This window comes from Artemia sp. Qi Xiang Cuo, chromosome 4, assembly GCF_049724085.1.
Source record: "Artemia sp. Qi Xiang Cuo chromosome 4, ASM4972408v1, whole genome shotgun sequence".
Classification (NCBI taxonomy): Eukaryota; Metazoa; Arthropoda; class Branchiopoda; order Anostraca; family Artemiidae; genus Artemia; species Artemia sp. Qi Xiang Cuo.
The window spans coordinates 87,492,966-87,518,596 of record NC_142797.1 but is presented as its reverse complement, the minus strand read 5'-3'; the positions used below and the strand labels follow the sequence as shown (position 1 = coordinate 87,518,596).

Here is a 25,631-nt window from a genome sequence, read left to right as displayed (position 1 = left end):
CCAAACCCAGTGCTTCACCAATTCAATTGACGGGCCCCTTACTGGGAACAACACCCACTTTTAATTAGAACTTGCCCCATCCTCAAATTCAGTTTCATACTGGATCACAGTAACGCCGATATTTAAACGGGCATTGGACCGTTCGAAAATATCAATGGATCTTATTGTTACTGGGAATTTTCCCTCTAAATAAGTGAAATCTACAGGGGGAAAATCAGAGCCCACCTTCCCATGTACAGCCCAGTATTCTAAATTTTTCTTTATAGCGTCAAGTGCTAGAGGCTCGAATGCTGATATGAGGAAAGCGTACATGAAACATTTTGACCTGATTCAAAACAGATTCTTTGAACGCCTTGGCAATCCTCTAAATCGGGATTATATTTTAAAACTGTATCCCTCTCCCCACCCCCTCTTAAAATAAAATCTTTTTTTAATTTACAATTATTAACACTTAAAATTCCAATAAATAAAACTAATGACCCACTCCCGTTCTCATTATAATTTTCGAAATGCGTAATAATGTGGTCTACCCATTGCATAAAAACAGTTTCATAATTTTCGAAATGTGGATAGAACATTAGCATCTCGGTATGTACATAATGGTAATATAACTCACTTTTACCCTCATTTAAATAAAATATCCTTAAAACAATTGAAACCTTAACAGAGTGCCTACCCCCCACCCACAACTGAAGCTGGTTTTCTAACAGTGTACGAATTTTATCTACAAATACATGAAGTACATCTATAGGGTCAAATAAAAAATTCCCCCCATAAGCGAATGAAAGGGATCCTCAAAAGTTGCAGTGTAGACGACTATTGTATTTAATATGGAATTTGATTGATAGAATTCTGGAAGTGTTGTAAATTGTGCCTTGTTACCCTCCCCGTCTTGTATCTTATCCCCCCCCTCCAGCCCCACTCGGTTCAAAAATAGGGCTGTGAGAATTTATCGAAGTCATTTCATTCGATTGAACTGCAACTATGTTCATGTAATCAGTGGGGGAGGAATCACAGTTAATTCACTGACAAAATCCTCTAAAATTAGCATGGTATTTGGACTTAGCAATGTTAAGTCCCCTTGCTCAACTGTACTAGGTTCTACATTGAAATAATTAGTTAGAAAATTATCAACATTAAAAGGTATTTCAATGGAGTTACCGATATCATGCCACTCATTGATAGCTGATGCTTTCTGAATGGCATAAAACTCCATAGATGCATCAATGAGTTCTTCTTCTTCTTTTTCAACTGATGAGGGGGGGGACAACGAATATGGAACCAACGCAATCTATAAAAGAAAATAGCTTATTTTAAAAATTGTCTAAATCACCCTATTTATTGAAATTGGATTATTATTTACATGTGCTTAAAAACACGCTTAGTAGTAGCATTTGGTTAATTCACTACTCTAACTACTCTATATATTCTGAAAGGTCCAACTTAATATATAATATTTACAATCTATAACATGACATAGTAGGTTTTGATTTTGTTCAAACACACCCCTCAAAAAATTTCATATTAATACTCTTTATCTGCTCTGAAAAAAAACCGGTGTCTTGACTTATAGTGAAATGGATAGCCTATCCCTTTCATGATACACAACTAATTCCAATAGAAAGTTGTTTTTATAATATTTGTAGAGGAAAGGTGAAGCATTTGTTAAAAAACAGTTTATATCAGAAAGGATTTTGCTACTTATTATGACTGGGATATAGTGCCTTTTTTGGCTTCGCTAACCTAATTCGGCAGGTTGAATGCATGCACTTGTTATGATTCAAAAGGAGAACGTTATATTTTATCAGGTTGAAAAATAGCGAGAAATAAAATTTAAACTTACATCTCCAAATTCCGGTTGCACTTGAGTGCCGGATGGTCCTGGAAAAGCATGATGTGGGATGGATGGGTCGGTGATGTCACGCTCTTGCGCAGCCAGGCCCTCAGTGTCAGTGGGATATGCAGATGCGGCAGCAATATCACAGGCTTGGAGGGTTGAAGCAGTGGGGTTCACCATCCTGTGAGCAGCCATCCACTCCCTCTTTAATTGTCTGCCAGGCTGCATTGGTGTCTAATTGGAAGGGACTTGGGTAGGCAGCGCTGGTCTTGAAGGGATGTGGGTGGCTCTTGATGTGCCAGCCATCTCCAGCTGTTGTATGGGAGTAGCGTCTTTACGCTTAGCCCTCTTTTCAGGAGGATGCGGGAATTTCTAATAATGGCCATAAACAAGAAGAACAATTTTATTATAAAATAACGACTCCCTGTTCGAGAAGAAAATTAGTACCCCCTTCTACAGAAGAAAAACAGAATTTATTGTAAGGCATAATTTTGTTTAGAAAGCATCTGCCATTGTCCCAAAGAAGCCCCTCCCCCCTTTTCAGCAAAGCAAAAAGTAAAAATTTGCAAGGAAGAAGCTAGGCTTAGAAATCAAACGTTTTTAATACACAACTTGAGAGAAATAAACCGTGACAATCAGTAGTCTGTAGCCTTAGGATAGAAATCAATGTTTCTATTTTTACCATTTAGAAAATAAAACAACATGTAATTTAAAGCAAAAACAGCTAAGGTGTGTTTAAAGTTAAAAAAACTAACATTATTCTTTAGGGCCAAAAGGTGCATCAAATCCAGGACAATGATTTAAAATATAGATCTCAAAATAGCCAGCCATAAATATAGCAGACAAAATCTAATATAATTAAAAGCTAACCAAACACTAAACTTCAGTGTTATATATATGAAAGGGGGTACATGTCTGCACAATGAATCCATCCCTTTGCAGTTCAAACGAAGAAACAGTTTCTTTCACCTTACAACGAAGCTGTTACAACGAAGCGAAACCCATAGCTCAGGCACAGCCCCCTCCGCCCCTCCCCCATATAAACACCGAGTACTCAAAATGAAAGACAAATTTCCATATAAAAATATTTATCATAAGAAGCACCTCTCCCCCTAGCAATTCATAATATTTACTGTAGAAAGGTATATTGCTAATTTGACTGGAAAAAAAGTATATTTTTCGTGAAACCATTTTACTTGGTTAATCCAATGATTGTGATTGAGTTACACAGGATGCGCACTTGAGGGGTGTCAATAATTATTCATATTTAAATCTTAGCGGCTTAGCGTTATAAGAGGTTCAGTAAATTAAGAGTTGACGGAAGTAAGTTGTCACTTTTGCTAGAATACAGAAAGCATGAAAATTACATGAATTTATCGAAAAAGAGAATTATTTCCAATGAAAGAATTAAAATCGTTAACAGGGGGGGGGTTTACATGGTAAAAAAGAGCGTATTTAATGCTTACTAACGACTATAAACATCATATTGTGGATATTTTTTTGTATTGGGGGGTGGGGGTACACCCTGAATCTGAAGAGACTGGAGGGGGACTACAAAAATGATTTTATTTGGAAAAATCTAAGAAAATTTACTAAACAGAACTCACATTATAAATCTTTGTTGCTAAAACTTCCAACTCATCAATATTTAATGTTATTTCCATGATGGCTTGAGACTGTATGATAATTTATCCTCAACGTATGTCCATTATAAACAAAATATCAAGGGCGAATTGTGATGTAAGGGAAACCTTACGTAACTCTCTTATTGACTTAGAAAGAGACACATGATTCTGTCCCTTAGCGAATCAATACATTTAGAAACATCCCCCTGATTGACCTAGAAAGAGATACGTGATCCTGTTCCCGTTGTCGCATCAATACACTGCCCCGTTAGTATTCAGTGCGCATGTGCAAACTTCGTCCCGGAGTCAATACACTTATAAACATCCCCTGATTGAGCTTGAAAAGACACGTGATATTGTCCCGTTAGACTCGATTATAGATGGCAGAAGTTGTGCCCCGTCGCGCTGGTACCCTCTTTTCTACTGAGGTAGCCATTTTGTTCAAAATTGTCCAAATTTAAATTAGCTATACCTTCAGTGTTGACTATCCCCAGCCCCTGGGGCAAGGGCTATAAGGTATACTATCTGCCTATTTTTAAAATATAAGGCTTTATGGCAGGGTTGTTGTATAAACTTTGTAGGAGGCTCATTTGACTGGACATTCAAAGTTTTAGTCCCCATTTTTAGAGTCAAAAGTAATCAGTGGTTAACCAGCCCCTCCCATGTCTCACAATCTTCTTTCCTTTAATGGATCTGATCAAAATTTTGTGATCTCCGTTATGTTAAAAAAAATTCCAAAAGTCAAATAACTATAGCTCAGGGGTTGACAAATACCCAACAGCCTCCCAGGCAAGGACTTTCGCTTATGCAAGTTTTCCATTGATGACATATGAGGTTTTTTTACTAATAAAAGAATGCATGTTTAATTCTGGATCTCAAAAACGAAAATAAGAGGTTTTAGCGCCCTTCTCACGAGTCAAAAGTGATTGGAGAGCAACTAGCCCACCTCACGCCCTTTTTTCCCAAAATGAATACAATTCAAATTTTAAGATAGTTATTGTGTTCAAGATAGTTCAAAGACCAAATAACTACGTCTCCAAGGTTGAAAGACCCCCCAAAGCTTGGGGTCAAGGGATGTGAGTCATGATAGTTGCCTTTTATTAACATGTAAGATATTCGCGGAAGGGGTTTTTGTATAAACTTTGTAGGAAGCTCATTTGATTGGACATTAGAAGTTTTAGTTCCCTTTTTTAGAGTCAAAAGTAATCGAAGGTTAACCAGCTCCTCCCATGTCTCACAGTCTTGTTTCCTTTAATGCATCTGATCAAAATTTTAAGATGTCCGTTTTGTTACAAAAACTCCAAAAGTCAAACAACTATAGCTCAGGGGTTGACACATACCCAACAGCCTCCCGGGCAAGGACTGTCGCTTATGCAAGTTTTACATTGATGACATTATGATGTCTTTTTTACTAATAAAAAAAGGCATGTTTGATTCTGGATCTCATTAATGGAAATAAGAGGTTTTAGTGCCCTTCTCACGAGTCAAAAGTGACTGGAGAGCAACTAGCCCACCTCACGCCCTTTTTTCCCGAAATGAATAAAATTCAAATTTTAAGATAGTTATTTTGTTCAAAATAGTCCAAAGACCAAATAATTACGCCTCCAATGTTGAAATACCCCCCACAGCTTGGGGTCAAGGGATGTGAGTCACGATATTTGCCTTTTATTAACCTGTAAGATATTCGCGGAAGTGGTGGTTGTATAAACTTTGGAGGGGGCTCATTTGATTGGAAATTGAAAGTTCTAGTTCTTTTTTAAGAGTCAAAAGTGATTGGAATCAGACCTCCTCCCTTAAGAACTTTCCCCAAAGGGCTTCCGATCAAAATTTTGAAATAAACATTTTATTAAAAATAGTCTAAATATCAAAAAACTATGATTTCGGAGTTGATCCCCCCCTACTTCGGGGTAAGAGCTTTAAGTTATGCTAGTTGGTGATTGTTAACATATAAAGTTTTGATGGGTGATGTTGTCTTAAAAACTTCGAAGATAGCTTATTCGATCGAAAATCTAAAGTTCTAGTCAAAGTGAAAGTTTTAAGAGCCAAAAATGGTCGGAGGGTAACCAGCCTCCTCTCCCTAACCCCCTTTTTTAACTTATAACTAAGGGGTTGATAAATCCGCCACAGCCCATTGGGCAAATGTAATTATGTAACTTATGCGAGTTCCCCATCGCCAACTTATAAGGTTTTTGTGCAAGGGCTGGTCGTATTAACTTTGGAGGGAGTCAATCTATTGGAAATTGAAAGTTCTAGTTTCTTTTGTTTAAGAGTGAAAAGTGATCAATGGGCATCCATCCCACTTCAAATCTCTTTTTCTCAAATGTATATGGTAAAAATTTTTACCTAACCATTTTGTTCAAAATAGTTCAAAGGCCAAGAAACTATGCTTCATGGGTTAAAATCTCCCAGCCCCTAGGGCAAGGGTTACTCTGATACTTTGTTACTTTGATATTGTTATTTTGATACTAATTCTGGTAATTTGATAAAACTTTGAGGTTTATAAAAAATTTTGATTATGAAATGGTGAATGTTGAAAAAATTGAAATTTGGGCAATCAAAAATGAAATGAAATTAATTTAAAAAAAAAACTTCCCTGATAGAAAAGTTTTTCAAATAAAAGTAAAGGCCATAATAAACTTGAAATCATCATAACCAATTTCGTAAAATAATGTTGATTGTTGAAAAACTTGAATTTTGGGCAACCAAAAAAGAACTGAAATTAATTAAAAAAAAAAAAAACTTCCCGGATAGACAAGTTTCTCAAAGAAAAGTAAAGGCAATATTAAACTTGAAATAAGCAAAAACAAATTCGTAGAATAATCCTAACTCAAAACGACCAGAAATTACTTTAAAGAATAGATAAAACCCATAAAGAGCAGAAATTAAATAAACATCACAGGAAACAAACATACAACAGGAACTAAAATAAATGAATAAATAAATCTTAAATGAGTAAAACTTTAATAGAATATGCAAATCAAGCTTAAAACGAATAATCCTCACTACAAACAAGAGTCTGGCTACCGCCCCCTTTCCTATCTGTAAAATTTAAAGCCTGCTGTGTCATTTGCGCTTTACCGTAAACAATATTTGTCTTGAACAGTGTTGGAAAGAACTACTGAAATCAACCTGAATACTTGATATATAATAATATTAGAGTTGAAAATTCATCAGTTCAAGGTTTTACTTCACTGTTATTTTTATTTTCTGTGTCATAATAAGTACAAAACAAGATATTTATAATTACATTTCAGTAAAACGCCAATGATAGACAAGTCTTCATACTTTTAAAGGGAACAGGAAAGCAGCCAAACTCTGGTCTGTAGTAAAAACTATATGGGCCTTGATCAGTCCTGGAAACAAATATTAAAATTAAATTGAATATTTAATATATAATTATATTAACTAAAATAAATGAATAGAATAAACGAACTAAAATAGATGAATAAAATAAAAGGAACTAAAATAAATCTTAAATGAGTAAAACTTTAATTGAATATGCAAATCAAGCTTAAAACGAAAAATGATCACTACAAACAACAGCCTGGCTACTGTCACCTCCCTAACTGTAAAAATTTAAACCCTGCTATGTCATTTGCGCTTTACCGAAAACTATATTTGTCTTGAACAGTATTGGAAAGAATTACTGAAATTAACCTGAATACATGACATATTATGATATTAGTGTTTAAAACTCATCAGTTCAAGATTTTATTCCACTGTTATTTTTATGTTTATTTTCAGTTTCATAATAAGTACAAAAGAAATATTTATAATTTAATCATATACAGCACAATCGCACTGCCTAAGTAAAGAACGATGCTGGCACAATGTAATATTGATACTTTTTTATTTTATTTTTTGGTTTTAGACAAGGGCACTTTGTATCGAAGGAGTTGTCTAAGAAACTTTGAAAGGGGCTCAATCCATTGGAAATTGAAGTGGCTAGTGCCATTTTTAATGGTTGAAAGTGATTGAAAGGCAACTTACACCTCTTCCACGCCCATTATTTCCCCAAACACATCCAATCAAAATTTTGAGATAGCCATTTTGTTCAGCATCCGAGGCCTCAGGGCAAGGGTTATAAATTATGTCCAGGGGGCATATAAGGTTTTTTTTAGAAAGCGTTGTCGTAAAAACTTCAAAAAGGGCTAATTCCATTAAAAATTGAAATGGCTAGTGGCCTTTTTAATAATCGAAAGTAATTGGAGGACAACTAACCCCGCGCTCACGCCCACCATTTTCCAAAACAAATACAATCAAAAATTTTTGATAAACATTTTTTTCAACGTAGTTGAAAGTTTTGGAAGTTACGTCTTTGACGATAACAAACCCCCCGAGGCCTTAGAGCAAGGATTGTAAGTTATGCCCTTGGGACATACGAGGTTTTTATAGACAGCGCTGTCGTAGAACTTCAAAATGGGCTCATTTGATTGAAAATTGATAGGGCTACTGCCCTTTTTAATAGTTGAAAGTAATGGAGGGCAACTAGCCCCCCTCTCACGTGCACCATTTCCCCACACACTTCCAATCAAAGTTTTGAGATAATCATTTTGTTCAACGTAGTTAAAAGTCCAGGAAATTAGATCTTTTAGGATGAAAACCCCCTCGGAGCCCTCAGGGCAAGGGTTTTAAGTTAAACCCTGGGGACGTATAAGGTTTTTATAGAAAGTGTCGTCGTAAAAACTTCAAAAAGGGCTCATTTGATTAGAAATTGTAAGGGCTGGTGCCCTTTTTAATAGTCGAAAGTGAATAGAGAGCAACTTACCCCTCTCTCACGCCCACCATTTCCTCTAACACATTCGATTAAAATTTTGAGATAGCTATTTTGTTTAATTTAGTTGAAATTTCTGAAAATTACGATTTTGAGGATGACAAACCCTCAAAACCCCTCAGGGCTAAGGTTGTAAGCTATGCCCTGGGGGAATTTAAGATTTTTTATAGAAAATGTTGTCGTAGAAACTTCAAAAAAGGCTCCTACAATTGGAAATTGAAAGGGCTAGTGCCCTTTTTATAGGCTAGTCGAAACTGATTATAGGGCAACTAACCTCCCTCTCACGCCCACCATTTCCCCAAACACATCCAATCAAAATTTTGAGATAGCCTTTTTTAAACGTAGTTGAAAGTTCTGGATATTATACCTTTGAGGATGATCAACCACCCTCCATACCCCTCAGGGCAAGGGTTGTAAGTTATGCCCTGGGGGCATATAATGTCATATAGAAAGAGTGGTTGAAAAAAATTCAAAAACAGCTCTTTCGATTTGAAATTGAGAGGGCTATTACCCTTTTTAATAGTCGAAAGTAGTCAGAGGGAGAATTTCCTCTCCCCTCCCTCAACGGAAATCATTTCCCCAACCATTTACGGTCAACATTTTGATATGGCCATTTTATTCAACATAGTTGAAAGATCTGAAAATTATGTCTTTGAGGATGACAATCCTCCCCCATAGCCCTCTTGACAAGGATCGTAAGTTACACCCTTGGGGCATATGAGGTTTTTATAGAAACCTTTGTTCTGAAACTTCAAAATGGGCTCATTAGATGAAAAATTTAAGGGCTAGTGCCCTTTTTAATAGTTGAAAGAAATTGGAGGGCAACTAACCCTCTTCTCACGCCAAACTTTTCTCCAAATGCTTTCAATCAAAATTTTGAGATATTCATTTAGTTCAACGTAGTTAAAAGTTCATGCAATTAGGTCTTTTAGGATGACAACCCCCCTCAGAGCCCCCAGGGCAAGGGTTTTAAGTTATACTCTGGGGACATAAAAGGTTTTTATAGAAAGTGTCGTCGTAAAAACTTCAAAAAGGGCTCATTTGATTAGAAATTGAAAGGACTGGTGCCCTTTTTAATAGTCGAAAGTGAATGGAGAGCAACTAACCCGCCCCTCCCCTCAAGCCCACCATTTCCTCAAAAACTTTCGATTAAAATTTTGAGATAACTATTTTGTTTAATTTAGTTAATATTTCTGGAAATTATGATTTTGAGGATGACATACCCTCAAAACCCCTCAGGGCTAAGGTTGTAAGCTATGCCCTGGGGGAATTTAAGATGAAGGACCAGGGAACACCCCATTGGATATTAAATCGCTCCCCGTCTCTGATTTTAACATTAGTAGCTGATTGGGAGCTCGACGTTTCACCAACTCGGAGTAAAGGGATGCATTCCAGTTAGTGAAATCCATCCATAAGCTGATGTGCACCCCTTTTTATAAATATTGTAATAATTTCCCATTTTTAACTTTTAACAGCATATATTATTTATCCCAATAATAACGTTGAACCTCCCCCTCCGTGGGCCTGGTTACCTTTTATAATATATATAAAAACGACAACATGAGCTTTTTGGAAATTTCCAGTACTGAACTACATCCTGCTATATTCTTGTTCAGCACAACATTTCTTTTTTTCCTGTGTAGAAGAACCATGTTCGGCTCTATGCTCGTGAACGATGTAAAATTAGGGTCGGCTATAATTCGTGCACATTCTTGGGGGCGGGTTATGACGCCACAACGGGATCTGTTTCGTACGTTTTCACACATTTTGCCAAACGCAGAATTTAAAATGAGCTTCTACATTTCCTTTACTACTTTACTTTTTTCCTGAGCGCGTTTATCGACAAAGGTGTCGATAAACGTCTTCAAATAGGGTTTCTGACTGAATTGCAGGACCCCATGTATTTTTATGATCTTTAAACCATTGTTCACCATCCATCGCAAAAGCACATGGTGAACAATGATATTCTGTTTAGGGTCTAAGTCTGCAATCGGTTTCTGCTTGGAGGGGGTCCAGTGCATGCCCATATAATCAACCAAAGATAGATTGTATGGGCTCAGTGAGTCCTTAGTCACTGGTCGATTGACACAAGGGAATACAAAATCCTTGACAGAATCGTGAAGATCCAATGGTATCTGCCCGTCAATTTCAAAGAACTATCCTTGTGGCCGATTGTCCTCGACGGTGTGAATGTCGGGAATCTCACAAGGATTCTCAAGCCATTTATAGTTTCCACACGGCAAAGTGTAGCGAGACATTGCCGAGGGGTATAATGAGTTCATGTTAAGGAAAACTGTATTAGACTTTACACCAGTGTCTTGTCCACTTAGATCTGTTGTTAAAATGCAATCCCCATGAAACACACCCCCCTCTCATTGATCTTTCTACAAAAAGGTGTTGATCTACATCAGTGATCAACCCTATTTCCTCCCTACTAATTTTTAAAATCAAGTCCATCACTAAATTTGGTGTCCAAAAATAATAACATAAATCTAATCCAAACTCTGAATAAGTTTGGTCTGTGTTCTTACAGACAATATCTAAAAGAGTTAAAACGTCACTGGCCAAGTACAGTCTACAGTAATCCCACCCATTTTTACAATTACTCTCATCCCAAACCCTCTCGGGAAATTGATATTCCTCGGCAGTGCATTTACTATTGGTGAGTGAATTATAGAAAGCTTCAAGTTGAGGTAGTTTCTCCTCGCTTAAGCGTGCACCAGAACAGTAATAGTCATATGTATATATGCCCTTACAGGTCTGTAGGTCATACATTTCACCGTCTGGAAAGTGCTGTTTAATCAGAGGAAAACTACCAAAATTTTCGCTTTTCTGCACTTGAATCAATTGACTCAAAGCCTTGGGGAAAAAACTAAAAGAATCAGAATACCTAAGTTTATTCCAGCACGTATGCCCATTATCCTCCACCGGCCGTTTCAACTCGAGATGCACCAACTTCTCAGCTGATTTGGGGATAATATTGTAGGTAAATGTATTGTTCATCCATGGACTATCTTCTCCCCCTCCCTCCTTGTGCATACGTGCCAAAGCTGGTAAAATAAATTTTAAATCATGATTTGAATTGTGAATGAAAACTGGTATAAAAAACTGCTGGCTTACATTCACATTGCATGATTGATGTGCTAAACCACGAAAATTACTACCCTCTGATGATATTTCCTGCCATAAGTGATCATGGTCACGCAATGTTCCCGTCCTCCCGCTTTTCCTCCTAGTCCCTTTCCCCTTAGCCCTCTTTTCAAATTCCCCCTTACCAACCCAGCATATTTTATGATTTTTAATCGCTAGACGATCCTCTGCAAACAACAATATTGGATAATGTGTTTTTTTCAACAGAAAAATAGCCTTATTCACAGTGATAATTAATTTGGTCAATGCCTTGATCATGCACTCCTTCTCATCCAAAGTCTCGACTGTTTCTAACAATTGCATTGTGTTAGAGCTGTCTCTTTGCGCGTGGGTATAGGAAACCAATATAGCTTGATGTTCTTTGATTCGATTCGGAAATCGATTATCATTCACATCCAGTAGCCTAGCTTCACAATCTAAATAGATCTTATTGATTTGAAGGAGGTTATTTTGGAAATTTTACAACGTAAAATGGCCCTGGCACCCTAAACTGCTTACATTAATTGGTAGCCATGCCGTCTACAATGCTTCATATGAGTGTGTAGTTTTAAATCACTATGTTATCTAGATATGCCAGATTGCCAGTAGAGACTTGTCCCCGTTGTTCTACCCTCCCCCAGAAGTTTACTGATATCTTTAATTGGATTAAAATAGCCAATTGCATTGCGTTCCGTAGATGTTAGTTACAAAAACCAAACCCAGTGCTTCACCAATTCAATTGACGGAACCCTTACTGGGAACAACACCCACTTTTATTTAGAACTTGCCCCATCCTCAAATTCATTTTCATACTGGATCACAGTAACGCCGATATTTAAACGGGCATTGGACCTTTCAAAAATATCAATAGATCTTAGTGTTACTGGGAATTTTCCCTCTAAACAAGTGAAATCTACAGGGGGAAAATCAGAGCCCTCCTTCCCATGTACAGCCCAGTAAACTAAATTTTTCTTTATAGCGTCAAGTGCTAGAGGCTCGAATGCTGATATGAGGAAAGCGTACATGAAACATTTTTGACCTGTTTCAAAACAGATTCGTAGAACGCCTTGACAACCCTCTAAATCGGGATTATATTTTAAAACTGTATCCCTCTCCCCACCCCCTCTTAAAATAAAATCTTTTTTTAATTTACAATTATTAACACTTAAAATTCCAATAAATAAAACTACTGACCCACTCCCGTTCTCATTATAATTTTCGAAATGCGTAATAATGTGGTCTACCCATTGCATAAAAACAGTTTCATAATTTTCTAAATGTGGATAGACCATTAGCATCTCGGTATGTACATAATGGTAATATAACTCACTTTTACCCTCATTTAAATAAAATATCTTTAAAAATATTGAAACCCTAACAGAGTCCCGAACCCCCCCCCCCCCCCGCCTCTGGGTTTCTAACAGGGTAAGAATTTTATATACAAATAAAAGAATAACATCTATAGGGTCAAATAAAAATTCCCCCCCAAAAGCGAATTAAAGGGATCCTCAAAAGTTGCAGTGTAGACGACTATTGTATTTAATATCGAATTTGATTGATAGAATTCTGGAAGTGTTGTACATTGTGCATTGTTACCCTCCCCTTCTTGTATCTTATCCCCCTCCCTCCCGCCCCACTCGGTTCAAAAATAGGGCTGTGAGAATTTATCGTAGTCATTTCATTCGATTGAACTTCAACTATGTTCATGTAATCAGTGGGGGAGGAATCACAGTTAATTCACTGACAAAATCCTCTAAAATTAGCATGGTATTTGGACTTAGCAATGTTAAGTCCCCTTGCTCAACTGTACTAGGTTCTACATTGAAATAATTAGTTAGAAAATTATCAACATTAAAAGGTATTTCAATGGAGTTACCGATATCATGCCACTCATTGATAGCTGATGCTTTCTGAATGGCATAAAACTCCATAGATGCATCAATGAGTTCTTCTTCTTCTTTTTCAACTGATGAGGGGGGGACAACGAATATTGAACCAACGCAATCTATAAAATAAAATAGCTTATTTTCAAAAGTGTCTAAATCACCCTATTTATTGAAATTGGATTATTATTTAAATGTGATTAAAAACACGCTTAGTAGTAGCATTTAGTTAATTCACTACTCTAACTACTCTATATATTCTGAAAGGTCCAACTTAATATAAGATATTTACAATCTATAACATGACATAGTATGTTTTGATTTTGTTCAAACACACCCCTCAAAAAATTTCATATTAATACTCTTTATCTGCTCTGAAAAAAAAACCGGTGTCTTGACTTGGAGTGAAATTGATATCCTATCCATTTCATGATACACAACTAATTCCAATAGAAAGTTGTTTTTATAATATTTGTAGAGGAAAGGTGAAGCATTTGTTAAAAAACAGTTTATATCAGAAAGGATTTTGCTACTTATTATGACTGGGATATAGTGCCTTTTTTGGCTTCGCTAACCTAATTCGGCAGGTTGAATGCATGCACTTGTTATGATTCAAAAGGAGAACGTTATATTTTATCAGGTTGAAAAATTGCGAGAAATAAAATTTAAACTTACATCTCCAAATTCCGGTTGCACTTGAGTGCCGGATGGTCCTGGAAAAGCATGATGTGGGATGGATGGGTCGGTGATGTCACGCTCTTGCGCAGCCAGGCCCTCAGTGTCAGTGGGATATGCAGATGTGGCAGCAATGTCACAGGCTTGGAGGGTTGAAGCAGTGGGGTTCACCATCCTGTGAGCAGCCATCCACTCCCTCTTTAATTTTCTGCCAGGCTGCATTGGTGTCTAATTGGAAGGGACTTGGGTAGGCAGCGCTGGTCTTGAAGGGATGTGGGTGGCTCTTGATGTGCCAGCCATCTCCAGCTGTTGTATGGGAGTAGCTTCATTACCCTGAACTCTCTTTTCAGGAGGAGGCGGGCATTTCTCATAATTGTCCTTAAAAAGAAGAAAAAATTTTGTATAAAAAAACGACTCCCTGTTCGAGAAGAAAATTAGTACCCCCTTCTACAGAAGAAAAACAGAATTTATTGTAAGGCATAATTTTGTCTAGAAAGCATCTGCCATTGTCCCAAAGAAGCCCCTCCCCCCTTTTCAGCAAAGCAAAAAGTAAAAATTTGCAAGGAAGAAGCTAGGCTTAGAAATCAAACGTTTTTATTACACAACTTGAGAGAAATAAACCCTGACAATCAGTAGTCTATAGCCTTAGGATAGAAATCAATGTTTCTATTTTTACCATTTAGGAAATAAAACAACGTATAATTTAAAGCAGAAACAGCTAAGATGTGTTTAAAGTTAAAAAAACTAACATTATTCTTTAGGGCCAAAAGGTGCATCAAATCCAGGACAATGATTTAAAATCTAGATCTCAAAATAGCCAGCCATAAATATAGCAGACAAAATCTAATATAATTAAAAGCTAACCAAACACTAAACTTCAGTGTTATATATATGAAAGGGGGTACATGTCTGCACATTGAATCCATCCCTTTGCAGTTCAAACGAAGAAACAGTTTCTTTCACCTTACAACGAAGCTGTTACAACGAAGCGAAACCCATAGCTCAGGCACAGCCCCTCCTCCCCTCCCCCATATAAACACCGAGTACTCAAACTGAAAGACAAATGTCCATATAAAAATATCGATAATAAGCAGCACCTCTCCCCCTAGCAATTCATAATATTTACTGTAGAAAGATATATTGCTAATTTGACTGGAAAAAAAGTATATTTTTCGTGAAACCATTTTACTTGGTTAATCCAATGATTGTGATTGAGTTCCACAGGATGCGCACTTGAGGGGTGTCAATAATTATTCATATTTAAATCTTAGCGGCTTAGCGTCATAAGGGGATCAGTATATTAAGAGTTGACGGAAGTAAGTTGTCACTTTTTGCTAGAATACAGATAGCATGAAAATTGCATGAATTTATCGAAAAAGAGAATTATTTGAAATGAAAGAATTAAAATCGTTAACAGGGGGGGTTTACATGGTAAAAAAGAGCTTATTTTATGCTTACTAACGACTATAAACATCATATTGTGGATATTTTTTTGTATTGGGGGGGTTGGGGGTACACCCTGAATTTGAATACACTGGAGGGCAACTACAAAAATGATTTTATTTGGAAAAATCTAAGAAAATTTACTAAACAGAACTCACATTATAAATCTTTGTTGCTAGAACTTCCAACTCATCAATATTTAATGTTATTTTCATGATGGCTTGAGACTGTATGGTAGTTTAACCTCAACGCGTGTCCATTATAAACAAATCTCAAGGGCGAATCGTAATGTAAGGGAGACCTTACGTAAATCTCTGATTGACTTAGAAAGAGACACATGATTCTGTCCCTTAGCGAATCAATACATTTAGAAACATCCCCCTGATTGACCTAGAAAGAGATACGTGATCCTGTTCCCGTTGTCGCATCAATACACTGCCCCGTTAGTATTCAGTGCGCATGTGCAAACTTCGTCCCGGAGTCAATACACTTATAAACATCCCCTGATTGAGCTTGAAAAGACACGTGATATTGTCCCGTTAGACTCGATTATAGATGGCAGAAGTTGTGCCCCGTCGCGCTGGTACCCTCTTTTCTACTGAGGTAGCCATTTTGTTCAAAATTGTCCAAATTTAAATTAGCTATACCTTCAGTGTTGACTATCCCCAGCCCCTGGGGCAAGGGCTATAAGGTATACTATCTGCCTATTTTTAAAATATAAGGCTTTATGGCAGGGTTGTTGTATAAACTTTGTAGGAGGCTCATTTGACTGGACATTCAAAGTTTTAGTCCCCATTTTTAGAGTCAAAAGTAATCAGTGGTTAACCAGCCCCTCCCATGTCTCACAATCTTCTTTCCTTTAATGGATCTGATCAAAATTTTGTGATCTCCGTTATGTTAAAAAAAATTCCAAAAGTCAAATAACTATAGCTCGGGGGTTGACAAATACCCAACAGCCTCCCAGGCAAGGACTTTCGCTTATGCAAGTTTTCCATTGATGACATATGAGGTTTTTTTACTAATAAAAGAATGCATGTTTAATTCTGGATCTCAAAAATGAAAATAAGAGGTTTTAGCGCCCTTCTCACGAGTCAAAAGTGATTGGAGAGCAACTAGCCCACCTCACGCCCTTTTTTCCCAAAATGAATACAATTCAAATTTTAAGATAGTTATTGTGTTCAAGATAGTTCAAAGACCAAATAACTACGTCTCCAAGGTTGAAAGACCCCCCAAAGCTTGGGGTCAAGGGATGTGAGTCATGATAGTTGCCTTTTATTAACATGTAAGATATTCGCGGAAGGGGTTTTTGTATAAACTTTGTAGGAAGCTCATTTGATTGGACATTAGAAGTTTTAGTTCCCTTTTTTAGAGTCAAAAGTAATCGAAGGTTAACCAGCTCCTCCCATGTCTCACAGTCTTGTTTCCTTTAATGCATCTGATCAAAATTTTAAGATGTCCGTTTTGTTACAAAAACTCCAAAAGTCAAACAACTATAGCTCAGGGGTTGACACATACCCAACAGCCTCCCGGGCAAGGACTGTCGCTTATGCAAGTTTTCCATTGATGACATTATGATGTCTTTTTTACTAATAAAAAAAGGCATGTTTGATTCTGGATCTCATTAATGGAAATAAGAGGTTTTAGTGCCCTTCTCACGAGTCAAAAGTGACTGGAGAGCAACTAGCCCACCTCACGCCCTTTTTTCCCGAAATGAATAAAATTCAAATTTTAAGATAGTTATTTTGTTCAAAATAGTCCAAAGACCAAATAATTACGCCTCCAATGTTGAAATACCCCCCACAGCTTTGGGTCAAGGGATGTGAGTCACGATATTTGCCTTTTATTAACATGTAAGATATTCGCGGACGTGGTGGTTGTATAAACTTTGGAGGGGGCTCATTTGCTTGGTAATTGAAAGCTCTAGTTTTTTTTTCAGAGTCAAAAGTGATTGGAATCAGACCTCCTCCCTTAAGAACTTTCCCCAAAGGGCTTCCGATCAAAATTTTGAAATAAACATTTTATTAAAAATAGTCTAAATATAAAAAAACTATGATTTCGGAGTTGATTCCCCCCCCCCTACTTCGGGGTAAGAGCTTTAAGTTATGCTAGTTGGTGATTGTTAACATATAAAGTTTTGATGGGTGATGTTGTCTTAAAAACTTCGAAGATAGCTTATTCGATCGAAAATCTAAAGTTCTAGTGAAAGTGAAAGTTTTAAGAGCCAAAAATGGTCGGAGGGTAACCAGCCTCCTCTCCCTAACCCCCTTTTTTAACTTATAACTAAGGGGTTGATAAATCCGCCACAGCCCATTGGGCAAATGTAATTATGTAACTTATGCGAGTTCCCCATCGCCAACTTATAAGGTTTTTGTGCAAGGGCTGGTCGTATTAACTTTGGAGGGAGTCAATCTATTGGAAATTGAAAGTTCTAGTTTCTTTTGTTTAAGAGTGAAAAGTGATCAATGGGCATCCATCCCACTTCAAATCTCTTTTTCTCAAATGTATATGGTAAAAATTTTTACATAACCATTTTGTTCAAAATAGTTCAAAGGCCAAGAAACTATGCTTCATGGGTTAAAATCTCCCAGCCCCTAGGGCAAGGGTTACTCTGATACTTTGTTACTTTGATATTGTTATTTTGATACTAATTCTGTTAATTTGATAAAATTTTGTGGTTGATAAAAAAATTTGTTTATGAAATGGTGAATGTTGAAAAACTTGAAATTTGGGCAATCAAAAATGAACTGAAATTAATAAAAAAAAAACTTCACGGATAGACAAGTTTTTCAAAGAAAAGTAGCCATATTAAACTTGAAATCAGCATAAGCAAATTCGTAAAATAATGTTGAATGTTGAAAAACTTGAAATTTGGGCAACCAAAAACGAACTGAAATTAATTAAAAAAAAAAAAAAACTTCCCGGATAGACAAGTTTCTCAAAGAAAAGTAAAGGCTATATTAAACTTGAAATCAGCAAAAACAAATTCGTAGAATAATCCGAACTCAAAACGACCAGAAATTACTTTAAAGAATAGATAAAACACATAAAGAGCAGAAATTAAATAAACATCACAGGAAACAAACATACAACAGGAACTAAAATAAATGAATAAATAAATCTTAAATGAGTAAAACTTTAATAGAATATGCAAATCAAGCTTAAAACGAATAATCCTCACTACAAACAAGAGTCTGGCTACCGCCCCCTTTCCTATCTGTAAAATTTAAAGCCTGCTGTGTCATTTGCGCTTTACCGTAAACAATATTTGTCTTGAACAGTGTTGGAAAGAACTACTGAAATCCACCTGAATACTTGATATATAATAATATTAGAGTTGAAAATTCATCAGTTCAAGGTTTTACTTCACTGTTATTTTTATTTTCTGTGTCATAATAAGTACAAAACAAGATATTTATAATTACATTTCAGTAAAACGCCAATGATAGACAAGTCTTCATACTTTTAAAGCTAGGGAACAGGAAAGCAGCCAAACTCTGGTCTGTAGTAAAAACTATATGGGCCTTGATCAGTCCTGGAAACAAATATTAAAATTAAATTGAATATTTAATATATAATTATATTAACTAAAATAAATGAATAGAATAAACGAACTAAAATAGATGAATAAAATAAAAGGAACTAAAATAAATCTTAAATGAGTAAAACTTTAATTGAATATGCAAATCAAGCTTAAAACGAAAAATGATCACTACAAACAACAGCCTGGCTACTGTCACCTCCCTAACTGTAAAAATTTAAAGCCTGCTATGTCATTTGCGCTTTACCGAAAACTATATTTGTCTTGAACAGTATTGGAAAGAATTACTGAAATTAACCTGAATACATGACATATTATGATATTAGTGTTTAAAACTCATCAGTTCAAGATTTTATTCCACTGTTATTTTTATGTTTATTTTCAGTTTCATAATAAGTAAAAAAGAAATATTTATAATTTAATCATATACAGCACAATCGCACTGCCTAAGTAAAGAACGATGCTGGCACAATGTAATATTGTTACTTTTTTATTTTATTTTTTTGGTTTTAGACAAGGGCACTTTGTATCGAAGGAGTTGTCTAAGAAACTTTGAAAGGGGCTCAATCCATTGGAAATTGAAGTGGCTAGTGCCATTTTTAATGGTTGAAAGTGATTGAAAGGCAACTTACACCTCTTCCACGCCCATTATTTCCCCAAACACATCCAATCAAAATTTTGAGATAGCCATTTTGTTCAGCATCCGAGGCCTCAGGGCAAGGGTTATAAATTAGGTCCAGGGGGCATATAAGGTTTTTTTAGAAAGCGTTGTCGTAAAAACTTCAAAAAGGGCTAATTCCATTAAAAATTGAAATGGCTAGTGGCCTTTTTAATAATCGAAAGTAATTGGAGGACAACTAACCCCGCGCTCACGCCCACCATTTTCCAAAACAAATACAATCAAAAATTTTTGATAAACATTTTTTTCAACGTAGTTGAAAGTTTTGGAAGTTACGTCTTTGACGATAACAAACCCCCCGAGGCCTTAGAGCAAGGATTGTAAGTTATGCCCTTGGGACATACGAGGTTTTTATAGACAGCGCTGTCGTAGAACTTCAAAATGGGCTCATTTGATTGAAAATTGATAGGGCTACTGCCCTTTTTAATAGTTGAAAGTAATGGAGGGCAACTAGCCCCCCTCTCACGTGCACCATTTCCCCACACACTTCCAATCAAAGTTTTGAGATAATCATTTTGTTCAACGTAGTTAAAAGTCCAGGAAATTAGATCTTTTAGGATGAAAACCCCCTCGGAGCCCTCAGGGCAAGGGTTTTAAGTTAAACCCTGGGGACGTATAAGGTTTTTATAGAAAGTGTCGTCGTAAAAACTTCAAAAAGGGCTCATTTGATTAGAAATTGTAAGGGCTGGTGCCCTTTTTAATAGTCGAAAGTGAATAGAGAGCAACTTACCCCCCTCTCACGCCCACCATTTCCTCTAACACATTCGATTAAAATTTTGAGATAGCTATTTTGTTTAATTTAGTTGACATTTCTGAAAATTACGATTTTGAGGATGACAAACCCTCAAAACCCCTCAGGGCTAAGGTTGTAAGCTATGCCCTGGGGGACTTTAAGATTTTTTTTTTTATAGAAAATGTTGTCTTATAAACTTCAGAAAAGGCCCCTACAATTGGAAATTGAAAGGGCTAGTGCCCTTTTTATAGGCTAGTCAAAACTGATTATAGCTCAACTAACGTCCCTCTCACGCCCACCATTTCCCCAAACACCTCCAATAAAAATTTTGAGAGAGCCTTTTTTAAAAGTAGTTGAAAGTTCTGGATATTATACCTTTGAGGATGATCAACCCCCCTCCATACCCCTCAGGGCAAGGGTTGTAAGTTATGCCCTGGGGGCATATAATGTCATATAGAAAGTGTGGTCGAAAAAAAATTCAAAAACAGCTCTTTCGATTTGAAATTGAGAGGGCTATTACCCTTTTTAATAGTCGAAAGTAGTCAGGGGGAGAATTTCCTCCCCCCTCCCTCAACGGAAATCATTTCCCCAACCATTTACGGTCAACATTTTGATATGGCCATTTTATTCAACATAGTTGAAAGATCTGGAAATTATGTCTTTGAGGATGACAATCCTCCCCCATAGCCCTCATGAAAAGGATCGTAAGTTACACCCTTGGGGCATATGAGGTTTTTATAGAAACCTTTGTTCTGAAACTTCAAAATGGGCTCATTAGATGAAAAATTTAAGGGCTAGTGCCCTTTTTAATAGTTGAAAGAAATTGGAGGGCAACTAACCCTCTTCTCACGCCAAACTTTTCTCCAAATGCTTTCAATCAAAATTTTGAGATATTCATTTAGTTCAACGTAGTTAAAAGTTCATGCAATTAGGTCTTTTAGGATGACAACCCCCCTCAGAGCCCCCAGGGCAAGGGTTTTAAGTTATACTCTGGGGACATATAAGGTTTTTATAGAATGTTTTGTCGCAAAAACTTCAAAAAGGGCTCATTTGATTAGAAATTGAAAGGACTGGTGCCCTTTTTAATAGTCGAAAGTGAATGGAGAGCAACTAACCCGCCCCTCCCCTCAAGCCCACCATTTCCTCAAACACTTTCGATTAAAATTTTGAGATAACTATTTTGTTTAATTTAGTTAATATTTCTGGAAATTATGATTTTGAGGATGACATACCCTCAAAACCCCTCAGGGCTAAGGTTGTAAGCTATGCCCTGGGGGAATTTAAGATTTTTTTTTTTTATAGAAAATGTTGTCTTAGAAACTTCAAAAAAGGCTCATTCAATTGGAAATTGAAAGGGCTAGTGCCCTTTTTAATAGGCTAATTAAAACTCATGGGAGGACAACTAACCTCCCTCTCACGCCCACCATTTCCCCAAACACATCAAATCAAAATTTTGAGATAGCCTTTTTTTCAACGTAGTTGAAAGTTCTGGATATTATACCTTTGAGGATGATCAACCACCCTCCTTATCCCTCAGGGCAAGGGTTGTAAGTTATGCCCTGGGGGCATATAATGTCATATAGAAAGTGTTGTCGTAAAAACTTCAAAACGGCTCTTTCGATTGGAAATTTAGAGGGCTATTACCAATTTTAATAGTCGAAAGTAGTCAGAGGAGAATCTTCTCCCCCTCCCCCGACGCAAATCATTTCCCCAAACATTTCCGGTCAACTTTTTGATATGGCCATTTTATTCAACATGGTTGAAAGATCTGGAAATTATGCCTTTGAGGATGACAATCCTCCTCCCATAGCCCTCATGACAAGGGTCTTAAGTTACACCCTTGGGGCATATGAGGTTTTTATAGAAACCTTTGTCCTAAAACTTCAAAATAAGCTTATTAGATGGAAAATTTAAGGGCTAGTGCCCTTTTAATAGTTGAAAGAAATTGGAGGGCAACTAACTCTCTTCTCACAACAACCATTTCCCCAAACACTTCCAATAAAAATTTTGAGATATTCATTTTGTTCAACATAGTTAAAAGTTCATGAAATTAGGTCTTTTAGGATGACAACCCTCTCAGAGCCCCCAGGGCAAGGGTTTTAAGTTATACCCTAGGGGCATATAAGGTTTTTATAGAAAATTTTGTCGTAGAAACTTCAAAAAGTGCTCATTTGATTGGAAATTGAAAAAGGCTAGTGCCCTTTTTAATAGTCGAAGGTGAATGGAGAGCAACTACCCCCCGTCCCTCACAGCCACCATTTCCCCAAACACATTCAATTAAAATTTGAGATAGCCATTTTGTTCAACGTAGTTGAAAGTCCTGGAAATTATGATTTTGAGGATGACAAACCCTCCAAACCCCTCACGGCTAGGGTTGTAAGTTATGCCTTGGGGGTATATAAGGTTATTTATAGAAAATTTTGCCTTAGAAACGTCAAAAATGGCTCATTCAATTGGAAATTGAAAGGGCTAGTGGACTTTTTAATAGACTAGTTGAAACTGATTGGAAGGAAACTAACCCCCCTCTCACGCCTGCCATTTCCCCAAACACAACCAATCAAAATTTTGAGATAGCCTTTTTTTCAACGCAGTTGAAAGTTTTGGATATTAAGTCTTTATGGATGATCAACCCCCCCCCCACACACACACCCCACACCCCACAGGGCAAGGGTTGTAAGTTATGCCCTGGGGGCATATATTGTCATATGGAAAGTGTTGCCGTAAAAACTTCAAAAACTGCTCTTTCGATTGGAAATTGAGAGGGCTATTGCCCTAGCAAATAGTCGAAATTAATGAGAGGGAGAATCGCCCCCTCCCCTAACGCCCATCATTTCCCCAAACATTTCCGGTCAAGATTTTGATATGGCCATTTTGTTCAACATAGTTGAAAGATCTTGAAATTCTGTCTTTGAGGATAACAACCCTCCCCCCATAGCCCTCATGACAAGGGTCATAAATTGTGCCCTTGGGGCATATAACGTTTTAATAGAAAGTCTTGTAGCAGAAGCTTCAAAAAGGGATCATTTGATTTGAAATTGAGCGGACTAGTGCATTTTTTATTAGTCGAAATAAATCAGAGGGCAAATGTCTTCCTCCACGCCTATCATTTCCCCAAACACTTCCAATCAAAATTTTGATATAGCCATTTTGTTAAACCTATTAGAAAGGTCTGGAAATTATGTCTTTCAGGATAACAAATACCCCCAGCCCTCAGGGCAAGAGTTATAAGTTGTTCCCTGGGCAAATATAGGGTTTCTATAGAAAGTGTGGTCATATAAACTTCAAAGGGGGCTCATTGGATTGGTAATCAGACACTCTAGTAACCTTTTTAAGAGTCAAAGTGAACAGAGGGCAGCTACCCTCTTCCCCCTACACACACGTCGAATTGTTCCGAAATGCGTCTAATAGAAATTTTGAGATACCCATTCTATTCAAAATAGTCCGAATATCATATAACAAGGCTTTGGGGTCGAAACAAACCCAAGAGATTAGGGGCAAGGGTTGTAAGTTATCCCCAGGGGGTATTAAAGGTTTTTATGGAAGGGATGGTTGTTTAACTTCAGAAGAGGCTCAGACTTGCTCCCTGAAAAAGACTATGTGAATATAAAACGAACAGAAATTAATCAAAAAACTTTTGCACAAAATAAGTTTTTTTCAAAAAAAATTAAAGAACCCCATTAAACCAAAAATGAACAAAATAGAATAAGATAATCTACCAAGTATATAACTACCACAAATCAGTATCAATAAATAAATGATACCCAAAAGAAACAGAAATTAAAATAAGTCAAACTCAAAACGAGCAGAAATTAATCTGAGTAGGGTTCTAAACCCTATGCTTTCTAAAAGCCAGAATGTAATTAGTACTTTACTGAAAATAAATTCTTTTAAATGGTTTTACTTATAACCTTAAGAAAACGAAAATTAATTAAGATTTTAAGGAATAAATATCAGCATATGTATATTAAACTGACAATGCACATTTTTTCAGTAAATTCATTTGATTTTTTTCAGTAAAGTACAAATTACATTCTGGCTTTTAGAAATAATAGGTTTTAGAACCCTACTCAGATTAATTTCTGCTCATTTTGAGTTTGACTTATTTTAATTTCTGTTTGTTTTGGATTGTATTTATTTATTGATACTTATTTGTGGTAGCTGATGCTTCGTAGATTATTTGATTCTATTTTTGTGAATTTTTGATTAATGAAGTTCGTTACTTTTTTTTTTTAACTTATTTTGTGCAAAAAGTTTTTTTTATAAATTTCAGTAAAACACCAATGATGCATTAGGCTTTATACTTTTAAAGTTAGGGAACGGGAAAGCAGCCAAACTCTGGTCTTTAGTGAAAACTATACGGGTCTTGATTAGTAATGGAAAGAAATAGTAAAATTAAACTGAAAATTTGACATATAATTATGCTAATTGTTGAAAGCTCGCCAGTTGAACATTTTGTTTCACTGTAATTGTATTTTTTTTCAATGTTCTAATAAGTGCAAAGAAAATATTTTCAATATAACTCGTTATCAGTAAACCAACAATGATGCAAGGATCTCTATACTTTTACAGAGAAGATGGCAGTAGTCAGACTCTTGCTTGTAGGGATCTTTGTTTGTTTTAAGCTTGATATTCGTTCGTTTTAACTTTGATCTGCACATTCAATTTAATTTTTACTCGTTCTAAGATCTATTAATTCATTTATATTAGTACCTGTTGAAAGTTTGTTTAGTATGACTGTTTATTTAATTTCTGCACGTTTTTGATTTCATTCATTCTTTAATATTAATTTATGGTCGTTTCGACTCTGACTTTATTTAACATAATAAACATAAATATAAACTATTACAGATATAAATCACTAGGCTAGGAAACAAATTATATATAGACTTTTATTTCTGCTCATCTTAAGTTTAACAAGTCCTTTAATTTTCTTTGAACAATATCTTTTTTGGAAAGTTTTTTGTTAATCTTCAATCAAAGAGCTTAAATACTTCTTGTCTCAATATTGAATTTACATTCTGCCTTTAATAAAGGCTTGAAAAAAAATATAAATAAAATATAAAAAGTCAGCCACAAGACCTATTAGACAATCAAAAAACAATAAAAAAAAACAATAAAAAAAAACAATCAAAAAACAATCATCTTTCTGCTAATTACAGAACTCATTGAGAAGGACTTTTCAACATTATTATAGTTTTCTACTGTTGTTTGTTTTATAATCAAAGAAGGAAAAAGTATGATGATAGCAAGAGATAACTTAAGAATTAAAGCTTTAGTTCTATGATGCACAAATCTTTTTTTTTCCTCGTCAGAGT

At 36.1% G+C, this 25,631-nt stretch overlaps 1 protein-coding gene across 1 annotated transcript in view; it reads left to right on the top strand.

The window, feature by feature from the left end:
- Window positions 1-25,631, top strand: part of LOC148953586 (uncharacterized) — a 148,584-nt gene that overhangs the window by 17,262 nt on the left and 105,691 nt on the right. The gene's annotated exons all lie outside the window — the stretch shown is intronic.